Source organism: Pelophylax lessonae (assembly GCF_965119305.1).
Source record: "Pelophylax lessonae genome assembly, chromosome: 2".
In the NCBI taxonomy this organism is placed as follows: domain Eukaryota; kingdom Metazoa; phylum Chordata; class Amphibia; order Anura; family Ranidae; genus Pelophylax; species Pelophylax lessonae.
In genome coordinates, this window is record NC_138769.1 from 571562519 (window position 1) to 571590237 (window position 27719).

Consider the following 27719-nt stretch of genomic DNA (forward strand, 5'->3'; position numbering starts at 1 on the left):
GATCCTGATGGAAAGTCGCTCTGTGAGCCCTGTTTTGCACATGCTGCAAACAAAAGGGAAGACAGCAACCAGCAGATGGAGTCGCTGGTCAGGCGAATAGTTATGGAGTCCTTAAAAACCTCGGATCCTGCTCGTGCTGGAACTTCCTCCCCCAGGATGGCGAGTACTCCGGCTGGTTAAAATATTCATATCCCTGGGCCTTCCCAGCACAGTCACTCCTCATCTGACTACTCTGAGGGTGAGCTTGAAGCAGACGACCCTGGTGCGGGTTTTGACTTTGCCATGGTTCCCTCCTTGGTCAAAGCTGTGAAGGAAGCCCTGAAGTGGGATGAGCCGGTAGAGTCACCCTCTAAACAGAAGAGGTATTTTAAGCACCTCTAGAAGGAACGCCCTTTCTTTCCCCTGTTAGGGGAGGTCGGCGAAATTCTTACAGACGAATGGGGCTGCACAGAGAGAAAAAACTCTCTACTCTCCAAAGTGAACAAAATGTACCCGTTTAAAACGGAAGAGGTTAAACACCTGGAATCTGCACCTCTGGTGGATGCAGCACTGATACGTCTGGTGCGTCATGTCACCCTTCCGCTTGAAGACACAGTGACCTTTAAGGATGGCCTTGAGAGACGCATTGATTCAGACCTCAAGCGCATCTATGTGTCAGCAGGAATGGCATGCAAGCCAGCATTGGCTCTCGCAGCCCTGTCTAAAGCAATGGAGGTGTGGACAGACAGTGTGGACACAACACTCAGAAGCGTGTCGGAAGAAGTCGCAAGAAATTCGCCAATACATGAGCTGAGGCTGGCGGCTTTTTTTTTTGGGGGGGAGGCCTCCCTAGACATGGTCCGCCTTGCGGCACGGGTAATGCTTTCATCGGTTACTGCAAAACGGGCTCTTTGGTTACGTCCTTGGTTGGCCGATCCTGCGTCAAAACAGGCCTGGTGCCGAATTCCATTTGAGGGGTCCTTCCTATTCAGCAAAAAGTTAGAAAGCGCCGTTTCCCATGCCACAGGTGGTAAGTCGCGGTTCCTTCCCCAGGATAGGCGCTTGCTGGACCAGAAGAGGTCTCAGCCCAGGCAAGGGGCTGATCGATCAAGGGATGCTCGCCTATATAAGCCTGGCCGTCAATTCCGAAAGAACTGGAGAAGACCGCAGCCTTCAGGACAGAAAGCACCCAGAGGAGGGTCTTCTGGTGGTCGGGAGGCCACGAAGTCTTTTTGACGTTGTGCCTGCCCAGGCGGAGCAAGTCGGGGCTCGGCTTCTATGCTTCCAACACGTCTGGGCAACCTCGATAAACGACTTCTGGGTCCTCAAGACAGTATCAACAGGCCATTCCTGGAAATTCTGCAGTCCGCCCAGACTGAGGTTCATTCCAACCTCATTGCCACAGTCAGAAGAGAAAAGACAAGGCCTTCTGTCTTACGTAGATCTGTTGGTGGCTCAAGGCGCAGTGGTTCCAGTTCCAACCAACGAGAAGTTCCAGGGTCTATACTCCCCTCTCTTCTTGGTTCGGAAAAAGAGCGGTGCTTGGAGACCGGTCATAGACCTCACGCACCTGAACTCTTTTATCAAGAAGGAAAAATTCAAGATGGAGACGCTATTCACCATCCGTCAAGCAATACAACCGGCAGACTGGCTTGTGTCAATCGACCTCAAGGACGCCTATTTCCATGTGCCAGTGGCAGCAGATTACCAGAAGTTCCTACGATTCGCAGTAGATCAGAATCATCTACAGTTTGTCTGTCTCCCGTTTGGGCTTACTACATCGCCGCGGGTATTCTTAAAGGTCTTACTAGCAGTGGTGGCTTTGATCAGGACCAAAGGCCTCCGTCTACACCATTATTTGGACGACCTGCTGTCACAAGACCGAGAACAACTTCTGGTACACAGGTCTCAGGTAATAGCCACTCTTCGCGAGTTCGGCTGGTTACTGAACATGGAGAAGAGCCATCTGGAGCCTACCCAGTCGTTAATATTTCTGGGAGCTCAGTTCGACACAAGTCGAGGCACAATTTCTTTGCCCCTCGAGAAGATCCCGGTAGTCAGGGACAGGGTACGCCTAGCTATGATGGCCACTCACCTTCGAGCATCTCAGTGTCTAAGATTGGTTGGGACCATGGTAGCCACGACTCCAATGGTGAAGTGGGCACAGTGGAATATGCGGCCTTTCCAAGTGGGGTTTCTCCATCAGTGGCGTCCAGGAGATCAAAATCACCTCATTCGCATAACATCATCAATGCGGGAGAGCCTTCCATGGTGGCTGCAGAGCAAAAATCTCCTCAATTGCCATTCCATCATGCCCATCTCTTGGATCACAGTTACCACGGATGCCAGCAACACCGGATGGGGTGCCCTCTGTCAGACAGAGATAGCCCAGGGCAGCTGGGATTTCCAAGCTCACAGGGTAGTGTCAAATACTCTAGAATTGCGAGCCGCGTTCTGCGCTCTGAAAGCATTCCGTCACCTAATAGAAGGGACTTCTGTGATCCTGAGGATGGACAATACGACCGCGGTCTCCTATGTGAAGCGACAAGGAGGCACTCCCTGTTGAAGGAGGTAGATCCAATTTTATATTGGGCCCAGAAACACCTGGTCAACCTCACTGCAGTGTTTCTTCCAGGGGTACAGAATGTTCAAGCGGACTTCCTCTCAAGAGTCCGCTTGGACAACAACGAATGGAGCCTTCACAACGATGTCTTCCAGTGGCTCACTTCTCTGGAATTTCACCCAGAAGTGGATCTATTTGCATCTCCATGCAATCACAAGCTTCCGAAGTATTATGTGAGGTTCAGTTGTCCCCAAGCCTTTGGGACGGATGCTCTGACAGACCATTGGAGATTCCACAGGGCATATGCCTTTTCCCCAGTTCCTGTCATTCTCCGGTTCCTGGCGAGACTCAGGATGGAAGATGTGGAAGTGCTAACAATAGCCCCATACTGGCCGAACAGGCCATGGTTTCCACTGCTGATGCTCCTCAGTTTTCGGGATCCAGTTCCTCTACCCATCAGGCCGGACCTTCTGTCCCAGGGAGCAACTCTGCACCCATGCGCGGCTCATCTGCACCTGAAGGCATGGTTTTTGAGAGGGAAAGGCTGGAGGCGTTAGGTTGCCCGAGTGGGGCAATTTCTACTCTCTTAAGTGCCAGAAGAGCGGGCACTAACAAGGTCTACGGAAGGATCTGGTCCAAGTTCATGGATTTTGTTACCAAGAAAGGGGGGTCATGCAATGACCTGAATATCCAGCATATTCTTGGTTTCCTGCAGTCGGGACTGGACCTACCATTATCCGTTAGCTCACTACGTGTGCAAGTTTCTGCTATTTCGGCCTTCACAGGAACTTCTTGGGCGTCTCATCCCCTTGTTCGTCAATTCTTTCGGGGAGCTTCCAGACTCAGGCCACAGAGGAAGCCAAGGTTCCTTAAATGGGATCTTCCACTCGTCTTGAACTTCCTTTCTGACGTCATAAGAAGTCACACAGAGCAACTCTCCATTAAAGATCTGTCTCTGATATTGGCCTTCTTGGTTGCCGTCACCTCGGCTAAAAGAGTCTCCGAGATTAGTTCTCTGGGTTGCAAAGAACCATTCCTGACCTTCTTCCCAGATCGTGTGGTTCTTATCCCCATGTTGGGATCACACCCCAAGGTGGTCTCTGTTTTCCACGAGAACCAGGAGATTGTCCTTCCAACATTCAAATCGTCAGATGATCCGAATACACATCCATTAGATGTGGGTGCAATTCTGAGACTGTACCTGGATGCAACAGCTTCCTTCAGGCGTTCAGATTATCTATTTGTTCTCCTCCATGGAAAGAACAAGGGCTTGCGGGCCTCTTCAAGATCCATAGCGGCATGGATTGTTCAGACCATCCAATGGGCATATAAGGCTAAGGGCTTGGCTCCTCCAGAAGCGGTGACCGCGCATTCGACAAGAGGGGTGTCCACATCCTGGGCGGCTTCTTGTCATGTGGCCCCTGAAGTAATATGCAAGGCGGCATCATGGTCTTCCAATAACACTTTCATGACTCATTATTGTATTGAGCCAGCTTCATTGTCTTCTGTTAACTTTGGTTTGCAAGTACTGTCTGTTGATGGTGCAAATTAAATTTCTTTTGGCCAGCAGTTTCCCACCCTTGTGTGTTTGGCTAGTTATTTCCCACACGTAAGCTGCCATGGAGTCTGTCAGGAAAACGGAAAATTGTTATCAAATACTTACCGTAATTTTCCTTTCCTGATGGACTCCATGGCAGCTGGAGTCCCCTCCCATCTGCTGGAGTAGGCTATTTATGGAACATGGCCTCTGGCATGGAGTAAAAATTTATGGGAGTAGGGTCCTATGAGGTAGGAGGAGGCGGGACTAACCCACACGTAAGCTGCCATGGAGTCCATCAGGAAAGGAAAATTACGGTAAGTATTTGATAACAATTTTCCGTTTTTGAAGCCCTAAAACCCAATAACCCAATAGGGTTCTGGGTCATGCCCCATTAACTATTAATCACACAAAAAAAAGTTCTTAAAAATTGTCATTTTTGATAAAAAAGCCAATTATTGAAAAAATTTAAAAAAAAAAAGGGATGTGGGTCGGGACCCTCCTTTAACTTTAACACCTATATGATATTTTCTTCTGGTTCTTGACATGCTACAGAGCTCAAACTTCACAGGTACACCTTTTAGACCCCCCAGACACAAAATCACACAAAAAAAGTTCTTAAAAATTGTCATTTTTGATAAAAAAGCCAATTATTGAAAAAATTTAAAAAAAAAAAGAAAGAGATTTTTTAATTTTTACTTTGGATTTCAGATCTGGGGGGTCTAAAAGGTGTGCATGTGAAGTTTCAGCTCTGTAGCATGTCCAGAACCATAAAAAAAAAAAGATAATTTGTATTAGAAAACTTTCTGACAGGGGGTTTGCTTCGCTGCTGTAACACCTTGCCGGTTTAATAGCAGGCATTTTTTTGAGTTCTTTGCAGTCAGGAAAAACATCTGAACTTGTGTATAGTGGTACTGTGCACAAGTTCTGATGTTTTGCCTGCCTCCAAAACCCCCCCAAAAATGCCAGCAAAAACACACCTGGGCATTTTTTTTTTGACGCTAGCGTTTTTTTTGGCATTTTTTGGGGTTCTTTTGAGGCAGGCAAAACATCTAAACTTGTGTATAGTGGTGTAAAACCACACATCCATATATTTATATACACACCTAGACATATATAGGTGTGATAGTAGCAGAAATATATGCTTGCGCTAATGAAATCATTTACAGTAATATATTTCTGCTACTGTCACACCTATATATGTCTAGGTGTGTATATAAATATATGGATGTGTGTTTTTACACCACTATACACAAGTTCAGATGTTTTGCCTGCCTCAAAAGAACCCCAAAAAATGCCAAAAAAAAAAACGCTAGCGTCAAAAAAAAAATGCCCAGGTGTGTTTTTGCTGGCATTTTTGGGGGGGTTTTGGAGGCAGGCAAAACATCAGAACTTGTGCACAGTACCACTATACACAAGTTCAGATGTTTTTCCTGACTGCAAAGATCCCAAAAAAATGCCTTCTATTAAACCGGCAAGGTGTTACAGGCATTTTTTGGGGTTCTTTTGAGGCAGGCAAAACATCTGAACATGTGTATAGGGGGTATATATAGACATATATGTCTGAATATATACCCCTAGACATATATAGGTGTGATAGTAGCAGAAATATATTACTGTAAATGATTTCATTAGCACAAGCATTTATTTCTGCTACTATCACACCTATATATGTCTAGGGGTATATATTCAGACATATATATGTCTATATATACCCCCTATACACATGTTCAGATGTCATGTCTGACATCAAACATGTCCTCAAAAAAGCACTGGCAGTGGCAGCCCCTGCAGCATAAAAAATGCTTGGCTGGTGAGAAGCCATATGGGTGTGCCGAAGCAATTCAGAGAAATGATCATTTCTCTATAGCGGTCACCCTGCTATGGAAGGGTTTTGTCACCCTGCCATAGCAGTCACTGCCAGTTAACCCTACACTACACTACGGTCCCCTGACACTTAACACTTTCCCTACAGAAACTGAATTTTTGAAGGTAACTAAAGTGTAAAGGAGCACTCTAACTACACTAGATATCCCTTTCCTCACACTAATAAATGCTAAATGACACTTTTAAAGTAAAATTCACAGAACTGCTTCCACTCTCTTCCATGTCCAGTATAACAATGCTAGGAATATGGCGGGGGCGATCTTATATACTGGGGGGCGTATTCACTAATGATTGGTCTAGGGACCCCCTAGTCACTCCAATCACATTCCTAGCATTCTCCTGCCCCCTAAATTGGCTTTTGCTAATGGTTCTGGTCCAATCACTGGCTTTTAAAGCCCATTTCCTGAAGCATTGCATTTTGGGCGGTTCTGGTTGCCGAATTCCGAAATTTTTGGGCAAAAAGTTCTAAATTCGTCCGAACCTCAAACACCCAATGTTCGGGCCGAACCGATGGTGGACCCGAACCGTTCGATCATCCCTACTTGCAATTACAAGCCTGGTAGTCTAACAGCTTTGCCACCGTCAAGCACACTTAGGCTAAACACACTTTCCCTGCCTAACTAACTCCTATCTCACCCTACACACAGTGGATGAGATAAAAGTTAGGGAGAGTGTGTTTAGCTTAAGTCGGCTTAATGGTGGTGTAGGTGGCAGAATACCAGGCTTGCAATGAGATGGCAGTGGGTTTGAATTCCATGGCCAGCAGGTGCTTTTTTGGAATCAGAGGTCAGAGTCCATGATAATGCGGGAACTCAAATTTCCCACAAAGAAGCCAAAATGGTTCATCATTCGACAAACGAGCGAACAGCCAACGTTTGAGTCGAACGTAAGCTCATCCCTACTTGTCATTTAGCAGCTGGCCTCATCTAGTTCTGCCCACTGTTTTGTGGAATGACTGCACTGCATCTTTGTGGATGAGGATTTGGATCACTCAGGGATGGTAAAGAAAGATTTTTTTTACATTATGAGGCCTGTACATTGCATAGTAACTGGATTTGGGATCTGCTTAGAGTTTCACACAGGAACCATTTAAATGTACTTTAATTGTGGCATATGATGAAAAAGCACCCTTGCTGCTTCTGACATTTGGCCAAATGACACTAATAATTGACAGAGAGATAACGACAATTTAATTAGTGAAATAATTTGACATTATGGCAAGTAATATAGCCTGAAACTGACACCTATAATTACTTTCACAGAGGATTCACAAAACTTTCATCCAAGATAAACACATTTTTCTAACATTACCTGGAAAAAAATGTGTGAATCCTAAATGAATTAATTTGTAATCAGACTCCACAAGTCCTAAATGTCTGTTGATTGTTTTCTAATTTTTTTTCTGCAAAGGTATGTATTTTTTAGGTATGTATATTTCAGACCTCTAACATATGTATTAAGATCTTTATAAGACCATATTAAACCATGCTGTGCTGCTAGTGTGGGTTTGGTATAGAAGGATCAGCCAAAGCAGCTTGGTGTTATCAGATCCTTGCCCCTGTGTCTCACCCTGCCTGCTTTCTGCATACTACTCAAGTCTCCACTGCTGTCAATCTATCAACTGTCACCAACGCAGAGTATAATATATGTTCTTGGCGGCAAGAACCAAGCACAAAAAATGTTACATAGAAAATTTCTGCATAATTTCCTACTTTGTGTCACTAGAGGAAAAAAAGATAGATGATTCTTTGCATGCCCAGACCTACGGAAGGCCTCCCTTGGCAGTGCTATGTACAGAATAAAATCAGCACACATCAAAAGTACAGATGCTACAATGTTTAAAGACAACACAATGGATGCAATCTCTATAAAATACAACTAAGATTGCCTTGAAGTGATGCATGCTATAGATAGTTTGGACAGACATTGTCATAAATGTGAATATAAGAATAAATATAAATGTAGACTATAGAGATATGGATTATAAACAAGGGCAATTAATAGAAAAAAATAAAAAGAGAGCGAAAAATAAAGTAAACCATACATCTACTAGGTTAGGATGATTCGAAAGTACTTCTTTGAAATGATACCCTGCATATAGGCCAGGTAACTGGGTTAATGCATAAAGAAACAATATATTTTTGTGTGGTCACGCGTGTTTGTTTGTGCGTGTGTTTGCCAAGAGGTTGACATACACTAAGTGCAGAATGTAGTGAAGCTCCATAATGTATACTGTGGTCAAATTTTTTTTTTTTAGGGTTCTTCTGTCAGGTGGCGCTGGCTCACCCAAGGCACAGAGTAACAGCTTGATACTCACCAAAGCACTCCAACAAGGGATTGCAGGAACAGGGTGGCTACTCTGACGAGACAGTGGAGCAATATAACAAAGGTCAGTATTCGAGCAGAGGTCGGGTCAGGTGTCAGACAAGAGAATGGTCAATACTTAAGCATAGGTTGAGGCAGTCAGTAGGCAGGAGAATAGTTGGTGTTCAGGCACAGGTCAGGGCAGGGATGAGAGTAATAGGAACAGGTAGAGTACACACACAAGTAGCTGGTAAGAAGACACTGGTAAGAAGACACAGCACTGGGAACCATAACAGACAATGTTTTAATACCCTTCAGAGCCTGTACATACCCTTTGTCAGGGATACATGCCAATACACTCTAACACATGCACATGATACATGCTAATGGATACATGCCAATATGTGCACATCCACATGTGCAACTGGCCATAGGAAAAAGTCCACATGCCACCTATGAACAGGACAATTATTTAGTGGTTTGGACTTCCTGAATGCAAAGATTAGGCAGTTTTTATCCAATATAAGGGTCACTGTTCAGCCACCATGTAGTGGATGTAGCCTCACAGTAGAATGTATCATATAAAAAATGTAAAGGTATACACATGTCGAAAATCAATGTTACCCCTTTGAAGTGGCCCTGCAAATCTACCTGCAAGTGCCAAATAAAACATGTTACCTTGACTGAGAATGTGAACACATAACCCTTCTGTTGCCTGAGCTGCCAAACATCATTCTGATGTTTTTTTTTTTTTTCTGCTGTGGAAATGTGTGGTCTACTGTGTGTTAGAGCAATTTATAAAATTACAGTGTGCAGTGCATTGCAGTGCCTTTCATTTACAATGGCACCCCAAAGCATAAGTGCAGTAGACTGCAACATACCCAAGCCGCAGAACACTTCCTCTTTGTTCTGGGGACAACTCTAAAATGTTGGATTTCCCCTCATTTTCTCTCTTGGGGCAAGAGTCATCAGGACTAAAAGAGTAGTGAATCTCCCCAATGGGCACATGTACAGGAACAAATATTTGACAGAGGGTCTGAATCTTCCCCATGTCATCCAATACTAAAAAAAAAAAAGTTTTGCCTATAGGTACTCTTTAATAGAGATTTAAAATTCAGACAGAAAATGTCAGATGTTGTCATTACCTTTTCTTCTATCTTACCAAGACATGAACATGTGTTCTCCTGACCGGATTACTGTAATGTTTGTCAGTGCTTTTTTTCTTCAATTATTTGTGTTATTGCCGAATGTTGCATTTAGATTGCTAACAAATGTGCACCACCTTTCTCACATTGCCTTAGTCTTCCAAACACTTCCAAATTTTAGAAGATAATACTGGGATCATTCCAGCCAGACGACTCACTGAATCTCCTAAACAGAAAAAAATCTAATCGTTTCCAGACTCCAACTAAAAAAGTAGGGTGCACAAGTCTTACACTCAGCTAAAAACACAGTGAAACATGCTCCTTACTTCAGTCTGAAAGACTTTATTGCCAAACATATTTAAACCAGACAGGGGTGGACTGAGCGGTCGGCACTTTGGACGTAGTCAGAGGGCCCGGCCGGTTAGGGGGCCCGCCGCCCAGTACAGAATTAATTCACCCAATGTTGTCTCTGAGAGACAACATCGGCCTATCGGGGCTATGTAAGTGGGAAGAGGGGAGGGGCCCGGCAGCCGGCGCTACTTTAGTGGGAGGAGGGGCCCGGCGCTGCCTACTTCACTCCTGCACCAAATGCAGGGCAGAGAGGCAGCCTCAGCTAAAAGACTCCGCCCCCTCTCTTCAGCCGTCAAGGCATGGATCACTGGATCCATTGAATGAATGGAAAAAAAATCCCTCCTTCCATCTGGGCTGTGGCAGGGAGAGGGGCAGAAACACCTCCAGTTCAGCAGCACACAGAGACAATCACCGCTGAACTGGAGGGCATGTGAGATGAGGGGGAGTCCGGGGAAGAGCCTGAAGCCGATGTAGATAAGGGGGAGGGGCCTAGAGGTGAGGGGGGAGGGGCTGCGTAAGACAAGGGGAAGGAGCCTAAAGGTGAGGGAGAGGAGCCTGGAGATGAGTGAGAACAGGGGGGAGGGGCGCAGTGGCACTGATACCACCACAGATAAAGGTTTCTCCATACCATCTCTGGAAGGTAGTTCATACAGCCTGCTTTTATCTTTATGCTGTCAGAATCTGGCTGTGAATATTATTGTACCAGCCGCCCCTTGTGCCATGCCCGCAGTCTCTGTCTGCCCCTTGTGCCATGCCCACAGTCTCTGACCATCCCTTGTGCCATGTATGCAGTCACTGACCATCTCTTGTTACATGTTTGCAGTCTCTGACCATCCCTTGTGCCATGTCTGCAGTCTCTGATCATCTGTTGTGCCATGTATGCAGTCTCTGATTGTCTCTTCTGCCATATATGCCTTCTCTGACCATCTCTTTTTGCCATGTAGGCAGTCACTGACCATCTCTTGTGCCATTTATGCAGTCTCTGATTGTCTCTTGTGCCATGTCCATAGTCTCTGACCATCTCTTGTGCATTGTATGCAGTCTCTGTGGACAGTAATGTAAGGGGGAGCTCTATGGACTCTTGTGTAAAGGGGCCGTGGTGACCAGAGACTCTTTTACAACAGAGTGTCCCTTTACACAAGAATCCACAGCAAAGCCTCTTACACCAGAGTCCTTAGAGTTCTCTTTTACATCAGGGTCCACAGAGTTCCCACTTACACTGTAAAGGAAAACTGTGTTGGGTTTTATTAACCTGACCTTCATATAAATGGAGAAATATGTTTTTGTTCTTTTGTTATACCTAAAACACATTGCTAATCACACTAGTAACATGTGCAATTAACACAATACATAGCTTCAATATTGATATTTGCACGGTTGTGCACTGAAATTAGCCATTGTATGTAATTTTTTGAATTGTCTGTAAAAAGTGTGGCTCTGTTAGTAAATTTCACGTGACTCTGTCTTGTAAATTTTGGACACCCTCTCAGTAAATTTCACTCAGGGAGGTTGGCAACACTGCACCCCATTATAGTTCCCCCTCCCTCAACTATGTATCCTGAGTGCTGCTTGCCCATCTTCTGCGTCTGGGCCTGGCATAGCAGGTGCCGCCAGATAGAGGGGAGGGAGAAGAGCAGACACACATCTGCTCTCCTCCCCTTCTTCTGGAGGCGGGATGTGGGTGTGGTTGGAGGCGGACTGTGGGTGTGGCTGGAGGCGGGGCAAGGGTTGACTGGAGGTGGGGCATGGGTGGGGCCTGGAAGGGGGCCCTTAATTTATTTTGCCCAGGGACCCTGAGGGTTCTCAGTCCGCCCCTGAAACCAGACCAAAATCTATAGGATTCTTTAGCTATTACCTTTTCCTGTACTGGCCTATTGTATTTTTAGTTTTATTATAGTTGGTATTAAAAGTTACATATCAAAAACAATTTAGGAGAAACAAAGAATTTTGTACAAAATGAAAATCAAAAATTGGCTTGAGACTGCTATATGCAAGTTAAAGCCCAACAACAGCAAGAAATGAAATGTAAATTGAGCATTGCAGTGCAGAGCTTTAGTGGCTCTTCTTACCTCAAGACTTTCTTTTAAAGCGCAACTACAGGCAGCAATAAAAAAAAAATACTATTTGTGTATGCAGGTCGCACTTATTCCCTTTAACGAATAGTAACTTAAATTCTAAATATATATAAATAAAACACAGACACAATTGAAAAGCAACATTTTTGGCCGTGGCAAGTTTATTGGTGTAAATAAACTATCAATGAATAAAAACAACATATTGCTGGTCATTTATTAATAAAAAGTTCTTTTTAATCAATTAATTTCTTTTTAACAGCATATACAAATCTTAGTGAATACAGACTACAGTAGGGAATATATATAAGTATATTTATTCACAAGACATGTATTCACAATAAATAGTTAGACTTGAGGTGACACAAAGAGATAACTTTTACATAAAATACAAACTTCAAACAATAAATGCAATGGGATATGTAGTTCAATGATAAAATTAAAAAGATAGCAAGATTACATTTTCCCAGGTATAGTGGAAACCATAGATAAGTGTTCTATATAATCAGACCACAATTGTCTGCGAATTGCGCAGCCAACAGTCACTCTGCTGCAGCTGGAGTGAGAATAGGATATGCAAAACGGGAGACTAAATCGCTAATATTGCGCTAAACTTGATACTAATAAAAACGTATAAAAACAAAAATCAGTTTTTAGAGAAAAATCTAATATGGTTCATATGGCTGGGACTGTAATCTCGAAAAACCCTTTAGCATGAAATTCAAAACATATAAGGAAGGAAGTAAATGATAATCAGAAAATCATAATCAGATAAACAGCAATGGATATATACCACACTTACAATAGCTGCTAGCTTAAAATGGTCGTTACTTAAGATGGCTGACTTTCCCAAAATGGTGGCCGGTTAGGGAGGAGTTTCGTCTGGCTTCCTTCAAAGTTTCAGATAAGGGATGGAGCAAGATGGAGTATGTATAGGTGAGTATGAGTCTAGATGTAAGTAGCGTGTGTGTTGAAGTGTAATGAATGTTGTTGCAATGTGTGTCTCTCTCACATCTGGGTTACCTTTTTATTTTGTGTTGAACAAAAGGGCAGTTAAAATTACCATAAGCCGAACACAGAAGGAGGAACTTTATCCCCATTGGTTGGGATTACTTAACCATTAACTGGTGAGGTCATTGGGCGACACCTCTACTAGTCATTCAGTATATTGGATATTAGAATTATATGATAAGTTCTTCATTTAATAATAATCATAAAAACAATATGAGAATCTGTTCATACTCTCATGGTACATACGTGGCCATCTAATATTTCCATCATGTATCTAGGTAAGGATTGGACCTGGTAACGCAGTTTAATAAGGATATATTATTAATACGATGTGTATATTGATTGGAAATGACTGATTTACCCAGATACTATATATTTACATTTAGTAGCAGTAAAAACTATATAGATACATACACAGTTATAATATATATTGTTACACAACAACTTGTATATGTAAACTTTTCTACACATGGGTTATTCCCAATCAGAATATCATCCATTAAGGAATTATTATGATAACAAACAATACAATCATGATTTGGGATTGGATATAAAATATGGGAGAAATTCTGACCATTATACACTACTATATAATCGATATAATGTATTTCTTAAAATAGAAGATTCCATACCCCCCTTGGTATATGATGGGACAAGGATGTTGTATAAGCTTATGATTATATTAAATTCATTTGAAGATGCAGTTCTAATCAGTCTAAGTGAACAATGTTTATTTGACACCATGTAGCTTCCATTGGACAATTGTCTGTATGACACAATCTCTACCCCCGTCTTGGTGTAGGTAAATTAATTACACGTTCTTGTCTTTGTCCAGGCTGTTTTCCATTTGTTTGACTTCTCAGGGTAGAAACAATAGTTTATTTGCTAGGGAATGGGTGGACACAGGTGTGATCCTAAAACTAGCAGAATATCTGCCTTTGTGGAGAGAAATTTCATTGAGAAATTTCATTGCCAGAGCATTATATTCAAAGTTTATCTAAACAAATTTCCTTTTGGGGGCAGACGACATAGCTTCTCATCTGAAGGACATGTAAATAAAACAAATTCAACAATGGACGCAATGTGTGCTTGAAGCTGAAGGGATTTTGACTGAATCAGTGACAAGGTCATTTGAGGCCTCAAAGTTCACAATTATTGACCTGTAATATGGAAAATGTATTTCTATTTTGTACTGTAAGTCTGACAAATCCCCCCTTTGGAAAAAGTGTGAAATGGCTGTAGCCATTTGAAACATTTTTCCAAGGCAGACTCTTGAAGAAATAGGGCTTAAATCTGACTTTGACAGTTTTGTAGGTGGGTATGGAATAATTGAATGGGGTGTAGACACCTGCAAGTAGGTGTAGTGACTTCAGTAGATAAGCATGGTGACTCAGAGTGAGGTGTGGATCCAAGGGTTATCATTTGTTGGCCAGTGAAATGTGGATCTCTCCGGGCACTTTTGCCTTTGGCTGTCTTGACGGTTTCGTCCTGGTAGACCGGCCATCAGGGGTATCCTGGGGTCCTTCACACTGTACCCCCCTTGGGTGTCTCAGACACATCAGACTCTCGGCTTCCTGCTTACTTCCTAGATCTCTTAGTCCTATAAAGGAAAATGGATTCCATGAGAAAATGATACATACAGATTTCATCTATAACTTTTAGTTGAAATTTCAATGTGAGGTTGGTATCCTGAGCTTCCTCAGAGTCCTCCTTTAGTCCACCGTGTGATCAGCCTTTTATCTAACCACCATGGAAGGCGAGACTATATATGCGACCTTTTCCAGGGGAGACTGACTTCTGGGGCTCATTAACATGGGGATGTATTCATCGCCATGGATACCACACATTGAACAATTGAACAGTAATACAATATTTTGTTTAGAATGTACCTTCTACTTGGGAGGAAAAATACAATATCTCGCCCTTTGGGGCATAAATGCAATTCATTGTAGGCAACAAAACTACCTGACATTGATGATTCCTCATTGGTTACCGTAATACAACCTTTTAACCTCTTGACTTCATCACGTCATTAGGGTTTGATCTTCCATGGTATCACCATCTTTGGCGATTTTTCGAAATGTGCCCGCTTTGAGCGACCTGTGTGAGTCTTAGGGATGAAGTGACCACTGAAAAATAGGAGGGTAGTTAGTATATAATGACCAAGATCACCTGGCAGGGATTTCAGGATCCTCAATACTGTGACCTGGGGATAAAATGGTGTTAGAACCTCTATCTCATATTCCTCCATTTAGTGTATCCCTCTGATTCCTGGCCACTTGGGCATTTAAGGATTTTGTGGCCCTTGGCTGGCCACAGGATTTGTTTCTAAAGAGGGATTATTTTGGTTCTAGGCTGCAGTGCCCTGAGTGAACCAAGTGATCATCTGATCCAACTTGGCATCTACTCTGTTGAAAACCTTTTCAGAATTGGATTGTTGGCTCCGCCTCTTGCGTTGCCTATGTCTCTCGGGTTCAGACAGATTGGACAGATCCCCATCAGAACCACTTGCTCGGTTCTGGCATGGGGGTCTGGGCCTTAATGGCTCTCGATCTTCCCGAGGATTTTGGGGAGCTCTAAAATGGGACGAATCCCTATTTATTTGTGGGTGTCCCCCTTGTTGAGGATATTGGGCATAGCGAGGGTTTCCATCCTCAGGGGTAAATCGCGCATTGGGGATACTCCCTATAGATTCTTCTAAACCTTGGGCCCTGTCCCCTTGGAGGGAATTCCTGAGGTGGCGTCAGTTCCCCCCCTTCTGATTAGTGGGATATCTGGTGTCCCCCTTGGGGTATCCGGTGTGCCCCTTGGGGTATCCGGTGTCCCTCTTGGGGGCCTAGGTGGCATGTCTCCTCTTACTACCTCAGCGTAGGTCTTGCTCCTTTTTTCCCAGTGTGAGGGTTGAGGAGAAAGGTGTGTTTCTGCAATTTTGGTGACAGGCTCACGCCTTTCTTTATATTCACTGGTCTGTTGGATGGAGTACAAATTGTCGCTCTCTTTCACCAACCATTCCAGTGAACACCCCAAATGGTAGTCCCTTGCCAAACTTATTTTTATGTACGTGGGCAATGCCTCAAAGAACAGGGATTTCAATGGTTCAATGGTGGTTGTACTCAGGCTCCTTCATTGTTAAGTGGTAGGCACTTTTGAGCACAGACAAAAATTCAGTGGGGCTTTGGTGCTGGGTACATTTTAGGTTGTAGATAGCAGCTCTAGCAGCGGTAAGGTTTTTGTATGGGCCAAATTCTAAATGACAGCAGTGTTTAATTTCTTGCCAGCAAGTACCATATAGACTTTTCAGAGATTCGAAGAATTCCCGGTATTTGGTCTCAAATACCCATGGCAAGAAATTAACCATAGACTGGTCATCCTCCAGGCCCAACACAGAAAGGGTGTTTTCATAGGCCTCAAGGTGATCAGTAATGTCTAAGGACCTTTTCTTAACAAAATCGGGACAGTACTCTTTAAAAACTTTATAATTCTGGATGCGTCCGGTATCTTTTTAGGGGTGCTCGTCTTTTTGCTGTGACCTTGATATGACTCATACCTGTCTATGCATGGCTGCCCAATTTCTGCCCTCCTATGTTTAGAAGATGGCTAGGGGCAGGACGTGGACTCTTTGTCTGACTCCTCCCCGCTGTCTGGGTCGTAACCATCAGACTGGGAGTCATATCTGGGTCTATGATTAAGTACTTCATTTTTAATACAGGACTGATAAGCATTACCCTTTTGCATGAACACCATAGCCTTTTGTAACTCTCCTATTTGTTTACTAATGAGTTACTGTCCTGACTTGAGCTATTTCACTTCTTTTTCTAATTTTCCACTGCTGGTTACTCGGCAACTTTCACTAGGGGGCATTTTTCCTTGTTTACAGAAAGGGGTAATGGTCTGGTTCCCACCAAAGCACTCCTCCATCCCAAAATATATATCAACACAAAGAGAATTGGCCCGCAGGACTTTGTATGAGGTACGTGCTCAGTGGCTGGAAATGATTATCATGCACAGTATATGAATAAAATAACGATTGATTTTATTGCATAAAATGACAACATTTGCTCAATGGCACATAATATAGCTCAATGGCTCAAAATATAAATGACATGTAACATGAATGATATAATATGATGTATTTTCACTTTAAGGTAGACAACTTGGTGTAACCTCTTGCTTTGAAAGTAACAAAAATGATGTAATCAGATGACATCGCAGTAGAATATATATTGTGAACTGACGCGTTTCGGGAGCAGTCTCCCTTCCTCAGAGATCAATATATTCAAGGTGTCTCTATAAGAAGACAATGTTGTTACAGGGTGCAGTAGAGATGAAATAAAATGAAAGGGTTCAAATAAAATGATAAGAGCTAAGGGAGTACTGTATACTCACAGATCAAAAAAGCTCAAATGGCAAAAGTGGATTCCTACATGGCAGCGGTGCATCACGTCTAACCCGGGAGATGAAGGGTCCCAGAGTGCCGGTAAACAGAGAGGGGGTCCCATGGCAGGCAAGTGTGTGTGTATGAAAGAGAACCTTCCAGACCTGTTGTATAATAAATATCAAAGTAGTAGTGAAAAAGTAGCATATATGCTCACAATGGTAATAAACTAGTGTAAATTGTACCAGGTGGGAAGGGCTAGTGTAACAAAAACATGATGGGGTTTCCAAAAGGGTATGGGAGAAGTAAGAAAAGAAAGGTGGGAAGGGAGGGGCAAAAGGGAGGAAAAGGGGGGAAGGGGGGGAGGGGAAGGGGGGAAAGGAGGAGGAAGGGGGAAGGGGAAGGGGGGGGAGGGAAAAAAAGGGGATGAGGACAAAGAAGAGGAGGGAAAGCCCAAAAGCCAAGGGATGATGGAGAAGATGGAGAAGCAGTGTGTGGTAGAAAGTGATGTGAAAGGTGAAAAGGGGAAATAGGTGAAGTGTTAGCCTAGGGGGTGTAAGTGTAAGGAGAGGATGAGGGCGTGAAGAGAAAAGTGGAAATATCCCAGTGACTAATCTGACAGGTTGCTCCGTGGCCGGCAGCAAAAGAGGGACCCTAACGTCATGCACGGGTAAAGGCAGATCAAACAGAGCCGAGGCGTCTGTGATCTCATGAGGGAGAGGCCCGCTGGAAGCGGACCTCCCCGTCCCGCAGATATGACGGCACGCAGTGGCGCGAATACGTCAGTGGAAGCACTGATGCACAGCGCTAAAGGTGCGGCATGACGCCGATGTAACAGGTGGACCCGCTCATCCCAATCAAGGGGGAGGGGCGGGGACAGCAAGGGAGGGCGGACCCTCCCTATTACGTACATCGCAGCTCCCGGGAAAAGACAAAGACACCAACTGACACAAGGGGCCACTCTGTCATAAAAACAACATGAATTGGCTGTAAAAAGAATACTATATTAACCAAATAATGCACACTGTAACAACAGGAAAAAAATATTATTAATAATAACAATAAATGAAAAACGAGCAAAAAAAGAGGGGGGGGGGCACCAAGATTGCATTGTCAGCCGGGAGGAAAACCAGATCATTGATGGGCACAGTGGGTGTCTTCCACCCTAAATATGAGAACAGAAAGGGGTAATAGTCTGGTTCCCACCAAAGCACTCCTCCATCCCAAAATATATATCAACACAAAGAGAATTGGCCCGCGGGACTTTGTATGAGGTACGTGCTCAGTGGCTGGAAATGATTATCATGCACAGTATATGAATAAAATAACGATTGATTTTATTGCATAAAATGACAACATTTGCTCAATGGCACATAATATAGCTCAATGGCTCAAAATATACATGACATGTAACATAAATGATATAATATGATGTATTTTCACTTTAAGGTAGACAACTTGGTGTAACCTCTTGCTTTGAAAGTAACAAAAATGATGTAATCAGATGACATCGCAGTAGAATATATATTGTGAACTGATGCGTTTCGGGAGCAGTCTCCCTTCCTCAGAGATCAATATATTCAAGGTGTCTCTATAAGAAGACAATGTTGTTACAGGATGCAGTAGAGATGAAATAAAATGAAAAGGGTTCAAATAAAATGATAAGAGCTAAGGGAGTACTGTATACTCACAGATCAAAAAAGCTCAAATGGCAAAAGTGGATTCCTACATGGCAGCGGTGCATCACGTCTAACCCGGGAGATGAAGGGTCCCAGAGTGCCGGTAAACAGAGAGGGGGTCCCATGGCAGGCAAGTGTGTGTGTATGAAAGAGAACCTTCCAGACCTGTTGTATAATAAATATCAAAGTAGTAGTGAAAATGTGGCATATATGCTCACAATGGTAATAAACTAGTGTAATTTGTACCAGGTGGGAAGGGCTAGTGTAACAAAAACATGATGGGGTTTCCAAAAGGGTATGGGAGAAGTAAGAAAAGAAAGGTGGGAAGGGAGGGGGAAAAGGGAGGAAAAGGGAGGAAAAGGGGGGAAGGGGGGGAGGGGGAAAAGGAGGAGGAAGGGGGAAGGGAAAGGGGGGGGGAAACTTCCTAATTCTTGCATTAATCTTTTGCATTTCTCTTTCAATTGGTTGCTTTCGTTACGGCTTTCTTGATAGGATTTCTGCCACAGTTCTACTTCATTCTGCAGTTTCACGCTACATTCTCTTAACTGATGTGTCCCAATAGAGGTCTCCTTCACCTGCTCCAGGAGGTTCCTTATCTCACTTTCTTTTACTTGGAGTTGAGATTGGAACTTTACTAAATTCCACCTCTGCTGAGCATTCTGGTGCTGAAGTTCCTCACAGAGATTCAGTAAGATTGGCCATGACTCTAAAAGTATGTGATCACACTTCCTGACGTCTTCAGTGTTAGAGAAGCTATTGGAGAGTTCATACATCGGGTTTTCCTCTACCCATATGTCAGGTGCCACATAAATGGCCTGACTTTTGAGGATTTTGATATATGACTCTATACCAGCTTTTACATGTTCCACCATTTCAGACTCAGAGAGGCGTTTCCACATATCTTTGATCTGTGCCGAATCTACTGGGGCTGTGGGATTACCACTAGGGACTGACACCTTGCCAGAGTTGGCAGCATGAACCTCACCTTCTGTAGACATTTTTAGGGCGTTTCTATCAAAATTCACAATTGATAAACAACAATTTTATGCAAGGTTATTAATTATGTCACCACGATCAAAACTATGATTGGAAGATGTAAAAAATGAATGATATCTCAGCAGTGCCTCCATTTAATATGTTGTGCGTTTTACACGCTTGAGAATATTATTCTGACCGAATATAACGAGTTCTTTTTAATTAATTTCTTTTCAACATTATATACCAATCTTAGTGAATACAGACTACAGTAGGGAATATATATAAGTATATTTATTCACAAGACATGTATTCACAATAAATTGTTAGACTTGAGGTGACACAAAGAGAAAATTTTACATAAAATACAAACTTAAAACAATAAATGCAATGGGATATGTAGTTCAATGATAAAATGAAAAAGAAAGCAAGATTACATTTTCCCAGGTATAGTGGAAACCATAGATACCGTATCTACTCGAGTATAAGCCGAGTTTTTCAGCATGTTTTTTCACGCTGAAAGTGCCCCCCCTCGGCTTATACTCGAGTCACTGGCTTCACTGTGTTTTTAAAAATGGCGTGCTCGGCGCTGACGTGTCACTGCGCATGTGCGGCATGCCCGGGAATAGCCAAACGTGTTGGGGTTTTCCTGAGCATCGGCGGTGCATTCTGCGGTGACGTAGTATTGGCGCCGGGCGGAGCGATTTTTAAATCGAAAGCGGCTCACCGACAGGTAAGTGAGACTCCTCCGCAGCCCCTGCATTTCCTCATGCAGTGCTGCGGGCATGGTACAGGACATTCTCCTGTACCATGCCCGCAGCACTGCATCTCCTGTGCCATGCCTATACTTACTGTGCCATGCCTATACCTACTGTGCCATGCCTATACCTACTGTGCCATGCCTGTACATACTGGGCCATGCCTGTACATACTGTGCCATGCCTGTACTTACTGTGCCATGCCTATACCATCACCTGTGCCATGCCTATACCATCTCCTGTACCATGACCTGTGCCATGCCTGTACCATGACCTGTGCCATGCCTGTACCATGACCTGTGACATGCCTGTACCATGACCTGTGCCATGCCTATACCATCACCTGTGCCCTGACCTGTGCCATGCCCTTACCATGACCTGTGCAATGCCTATACTATGACCTGCGCCATCTCCTGTGCCATGCCCGCAGCCCCTGTTTTGTGTCTTGTAGTGGTCCAGTTGGGTCCAGTAGCTGCTGCATTTCCCACCCTAGGCTTATACTCGAGTCAATACATTTTCCCACTTTTTTGTGGTAAAATTAGGGGTCTCGGCTTATATTCGGGTTGGCTTATAACCGAGTATATACGGTAAGTGTTCTATATAATCAGACCACTATTGTCTGCGAATTGCGCAGCCAACAGTCACTCCGCTGCAGTTGGAGTGAGAATAGGCTATGCAAAATGGGAGACTAAATCGCTAATATTGCGCTAAACTTGATACTAATAAAAACGTATAAAAACAAAAATCAGTTTTTAGAGAAAAATCTAATATGGTTCATACGGCTGGGACTGTAATCTCGTAACCCTTTAGCATGTAATTCAAAACATATAAGGAAGGAAGTAAATGATAATCAGAAAATCATAATCAGATAAACAGTAATGGATATATACCACACTTAAAATGGCTGCTAGCTTAAAATGGTCGTTAACACACACACAGTTATAATATATATTGCTACACAACAACTTGTATATGTAAACTTTTCTACACATGGGTTATTCCCAATCAGAATATCATCCATTAAGGGATTATTATGCTAACAAACAATACAATCTTGATTTGGGATTGGATATAAAATATGGGAGAAATTCTGACCATTATACACTACTATATAATAGATATAATGTAATTCTTAAAATAGAAGATTGTCCATAAAAATCATAAGTTCCACACCCCCCTTGGTATATGATGGGACAAGGATGTTGTATAAGCTTATGATTATATTAAATTCATTTAAAGATTCAGTTCTAATCAGTCTAAGTGAACAATGTTTATTTGACACCATGTAGCTTCCATTGGACTATTGTCTGTATGACACAATCTCTACCCCCGTCTTGGTGTAGGTAAATGAATTACACGTTCTTGTCTTTGTCCAGGATGTGTTCCGTTTGTTTGACTTCTCAGGGTAGAAACAATAGTTTATTTGCTAGGGAATGGGTGGACACAGGGGTGATCCTGAAACTAGCAGAATATCTGCCATTGTGGAGAGAAATTTCATTGCCAGAGCATTAAATTCAAAGTTTATCTAAACACAATTTCCTTTTGGGGGCAGGCGACATAGCTTCTCATTTAAAGGACATGTAAATAAAACAAATTCAACAATGGACGCAATGTGTGCTTGAAACTGAAGGGATTTTGACTGAATCAGTGACAAGGTCATTTGAGGCCTAAAAGTTCACAATTCTTGACCTGTAATATGGAAAATGTATTTCTATTTTGTACTGTAAGTCTGGCATATTTAAACGTACAACTTTAATAAATGCAAAATACAACTTTGCTCAGTTATAAAGGACTCGAGCACCAATAGCATAAATCATACCTGTCCCCCCTTTCAATAAAAAGGGTGACAAACCAGAAAAATGTGCCTTTCAACAAAGGAAGGAGGGGGGGGGGTGGTGAACTCGCTGCGCCATCACAGACCCACTGGCAGCTGCCTCAAAGCGGGGCTACTTTATATAATAAGCCCTGCTTTTTCAGAACTTTCTTTAGTATCACGTGACCTTCCTGATTATTCCTAGGTCACATGATACATTTCCTTTCTGCCTAAACCCTGCTTTTTCTGCCTAGGCCCTTTCTTAAAAACTAACAGGTACAGCACCTTAAATTTTAGAGGACATTTATTTATTTATTTTTTAAATGGAGGGAAGGGGTGACTGCATGCCCATGCTGTTGGGCCCAAATACTTGTGCCTTCTCTTTGCTTCTTTTCCTCGAAGATCAGTCTAGAGGTGTTCTTTTTGTTATTTTTTTATTTTTGGAGTAACTGGGATAGGGTTAAGGAAACTGAGTGGGATTATCCAAAAACAGAACTATGTACAGATTGAGACAATAAACTCCTTTGCGTAAATCTGAAGCAGAAGTCCGTGCAATAGCCCAAAAGTCTCTAAGATCTCTCACAGCCGTCTGCACTCACAAAATGTCCAGAAACATTTATTTTCCTCCTTCCAACTTTCAAGCAACATATTTCTTTAGTGATACCAGACTAGATCAGTTCAGCAGACAGCCCTACAGTGACCTCTCTGTAACTTCAGCATCCAGGCCCTCAGGTTGCACACTTAACCTCCCTGGCGGTATGATTCTTTTGGATTTTAGGTGTTGAAAGCGGTACCATTATTTTGCATGTAATTCTTGTGAATGAGCAGCCCAAACCAACTGTATACATTTATTATATATATTATATATTATATATATATATATATATATATATATATATATATATATATATGTATATATATGTATGTATACATATATATATATATATATATATATATATATATATACATTTAATTTACATAAAAAGTACAGTAAAACTGCAGGAAAGGGCACTGGGGGGAAAACTAATGTGATTTTATTTTATTTTGAATGGTATCAGTGTGTTTGGTGTGTTTTTACATTTGAATTTGCCGCCGGTTCCACCCCCCTGCGAACGTCACGTCGCAGGAGACGGAAGCCGGGGCACGGAGACGATCGGGAGGAAGAACCGCCGCTAGACACCGCCGGACACATCGCTGGATCCCGGTGACAAGGTAAGAAACCTCTTTTAAAGGATCCAGCTATGCTTCTGGCGGTACCCCAAGTGTGGCTCGGGGTTACCGGTTTTGGCTCTGAAATTTAACCCCGAGCCACGCTCGGGAATACCGCTAGGAAGGTTAAGACCTCGCAAACAGCAAGCACATGGCAGCGTTGCCCTGGAGGCTTGACTGATCCTCTGTAGGAAATGACCCAGAAGCCCAATGTCTCAGAGTATTTATGCTGACTCCCAGCAGTCTTCAGGACCCTGCTCTCTGGGATTGGCCAGGTCTTTTTAAAATATTCATACTGCCATATGCAAAGCTCCACACCTATGTTCTAGAGAATTCTACAGCTCTCTGGAGGGAGCATTCAGACTAGCAGCAGCTGAGAACACCAATCAGACTTAATTAATCAAAGGCAGCTGCACTGGTTACAGTGAGCACAACTAAATGTACCGAACACAATAATTACAGCCACACTGGTTACAGTGATGCAAGCTAAATTGACCTAACATGGTCTGCTAAATATACAATTTTTTTCAGTTTTTTTTATAGTATTTTGTTATATCTGTTCAACAAGTTAAAAAACTGCTTTCCTCTGCAGGTGGGTATCAGTTAGCATTGTTCCAAGCAATTCCCATTGACTACAAAATGTTACTGGGAAGGGGGGTGTTATATAGTTCTAGCACATTCCCTTCCTAGGGTAACAATGCTGCTCCTCCTAGACACAGTATGGCTGTTACCCTAGGACAGGAAGTGTAATCCTGGCAAGATCATCAGGCAAAAAGTAAAGGGAAAAAAAATCAAAAAAGTCATCACATCTAAGGACAGCTGTGTTTTAACAAATCGTTGCTTTCCATTTAGATCCATTTTCTGCAATATTTACCTCCTTTCTTGCACTGTCCTTGGCAAACCTACTTAATCTAGAACTGATTTTCTTCTGGTTTGAGCACCAATGGCAGGCACCACAAGCTCACAGTCACTTGACTAAACAGTGATCCCAAAAAAGCAGGCCATATACCACTAGAATTTAATTTAAACATTTGTACGGAAATTGAGAAAAACATTTTGTCAGAACATTTAATAGTCCATTGTGGACTTAACATACAGTATTTCATAAAAATCCGGAAAAACTGTGTTCGATTGCCATGCCAAGCTTTTGAATTCTACATGCAATTTACTTATCTAAATCCTTTATGGATCCAGTCCATGCCTGACTGCAGATCTTCTCTTCCCCCTCCTAGTAGCTATTGGCTCATGTTGCTGTCAGTCAAATCCTGTGAGGAGGGATCAGGGGGGTGCAGGTGAGTTGTGCTGTGAATGTCTATCGATAATAAATATTGCTGCGCCAAGTGAAAATAGTGATAATAAATATGCTTAAATAACTAATATTCAGAAAGCAACTAAATGCTTATATATGAAAATCAAATATTAGTGATAATCAGTGATAATTACAGTCCCAATAGTGAAAAACTGAAGGTAAACAATAAATCCAATAAAACAATCAATCTTCATCTGTGATCAAAATAAAGTGCTGCATGCTTCACTCCAGTGCTCTCAGTGGCTAGTGCAAGATAAGCAGCTCACCTTAGGAATAGACTCATGAGAGTCATACACGCTTTGGGATGTATATAGATGGATGTATAAGTATAACAGCCTGGTCTCCCTTCTTTCACTGCTTCCAGCTACCACTCCACGTGGGCCAAGAACTCGGTGTGAAAAAAAAAGGAAGAAAGGATCTAGTGCTCTCTGCTTTCAAATGCTTTATTCCTCTTATTAAATGAAAATCCACTTACATTCTTAAGCACTTCAGCAGTGCGGGCTTACAGCATCAAGACAGCTCTCTGTGTACCTCCAAGGATCGACGTACTCCGAGCAGGCTCCTCCCCCGTGCGCATTACATCAGAGACTTCGTCAGCGGGGTGGAGCCAAACGTGTTTGTCAATCCTATATAGTGCTATTGCCCCAGCTTATCCGCCCAACTATTGGCACGGATGCCGCGCTGTGCGGCGCCATTCCCTAACTTTGCCAGCACTCTGCACGGTAATATCAATAACAAACCGGCAAAGCAGACTTTGAGCAAACTAATTACACACTTTCAGGAGAAGCGGTCTCCTAGCATTCCTGGCAGACCCACTGCATATATCCACTGTGAACAAAATTTGTTATACAGGAGCCTGTCTCCCGACAACCAAATACCCAGGGGGTAAAAAGAAAAGACAGAGAGGACGAAGAGCAGGCAGAAAATGCCAAAAAAAGAGAACACCAGTAGGAACGGGCATTTTTAATCTGAGTGATAAGGTACTAAACCAACAAGAACTGAAACTTTTAGATAAAGGCCTAAAATTCGCACCCACAAAAAAATTTGAGTAAGTTTGACACATATGTGCATTTGCAGAAATTTGTCCGCACTATCAATCAGAAGAAATACTTCCTATCCAAACTGGATACTAGGCCCCCAGTGGTAGAAGTTGGTCATCACTCTACCCTGAGGAACAAATCGGTTTTTAACCCTCTAAATGCGGGAAATCAATGGTAACCGATGACCTGGAGAAATTAAACGTTCGAAAAATGTCGAACCCGCAATGGATAAAACAAGGTATTAGAGATTTAGAGAAGTACAAAAAGTCGTGATCAGACCAGCGGACAAAGGGGGAGGATTGGTGGTAATGAATAAATCCTATTATAAGGGAGAAATGGAAAGACAATTATCCGATACAGGAACCTATCAACTATTGAATGGCAATCCGACAATGGAATTCAAACAAGAATTGGATCAGTTGATTAAGAAAGGGGCTAAGAAAAATATATTAAACAAAAATTAAACTGCTGAAGTGCTTAAGCATTTGAAAGCAGAGAGCACTAAATCCTTTCTTCCTTTTTTTCACACCGGGTTCTTGGCCCACGTGGAGTGGTAGCTGGAAGCAGTGAAAGAAGGGAGACCAGGCTGTTATCCTTATACATCCATCTATATACATCCCAAAGCGTGTATGACTCTCATGAATCTATGAATCTATTCCTAAAGCCCCGTACACACGCGTCAATAATTGGCCGTGAATTTTCGGCCAACGTCCGTTTAGCTGATTTTCGGCTTGTTAGTATGATGCTTCCGACAACCGACTCCGACTTTTCGGCCGAAAAAAAATCTGGTGTGCAGGCTATAAAATTTTTATTGGCCGTCAACACAACGGCCGATTTTCCGTCAGTCAGTACAGATTTCGGAAGACAAAAATCTGATGAGCAAGACTGGGCATACTCAGAGAAGAAAAAACACACGGAAAGTAAACCAGCACATGACATCACTTCTGAAGTAGATTTTTGTTGGCCGAGAAAATTTGTGTGCAGTCTAGACACATTCCAACCAACAAAACACCACTCTGGACAAAAGTCGGACGATCGGTCGGCCGATAATCGTTGCGTGTGTGCGAGGCTTTAGGTGAGCTGCTTATCTTGCACTAGCCACTGAGAGCACTGGAGTGAAGCATGCAGCACTTTATTTTGATCACAGATGAAGATTGATTGTTTTATTGGATTTATTGTTTACCTTCAGTTTTTCACTATTGGGACTGTAATTATCACTGATTATCACTAATATTTGATTTTCATATATAAGCATTGAGTTGCTTTCTGAATATTAGTTATTTAAGCATATTTATTATCACTATTTTCACTTGGCGCAGCAATATTTATTATCGATTTATCACTGGTGTTTTGTGTTTAGCACTGATTGTTTGCAGCCTTGTGCGTACACCTACATAGTCTTTTTTCTATTTTTTTATGGTTTGCGCTGATTATCACATTTATTATTTACAAGCCCACAGCCTGGCTTGGGAGCGCTTACACACCTGTACTCCCAAAGTAGCCTGATTGCTGAGGGGGCACTTTTAGGATGGAGGAAAGAGAGCCAATGAAGAACTGCCAAAGAAGTACATTGCACAGAGCAGGTAAATATAACATCTTTTTTTTATTTTATGTTCAAAATTATCCTTTAGAACAACTTTAAGCATGGCTTCTAGCTGGTTTACAAGTGCTGGTGACTTTGGGGAAAACAGTATTTTAAACTAGAAGAGTAT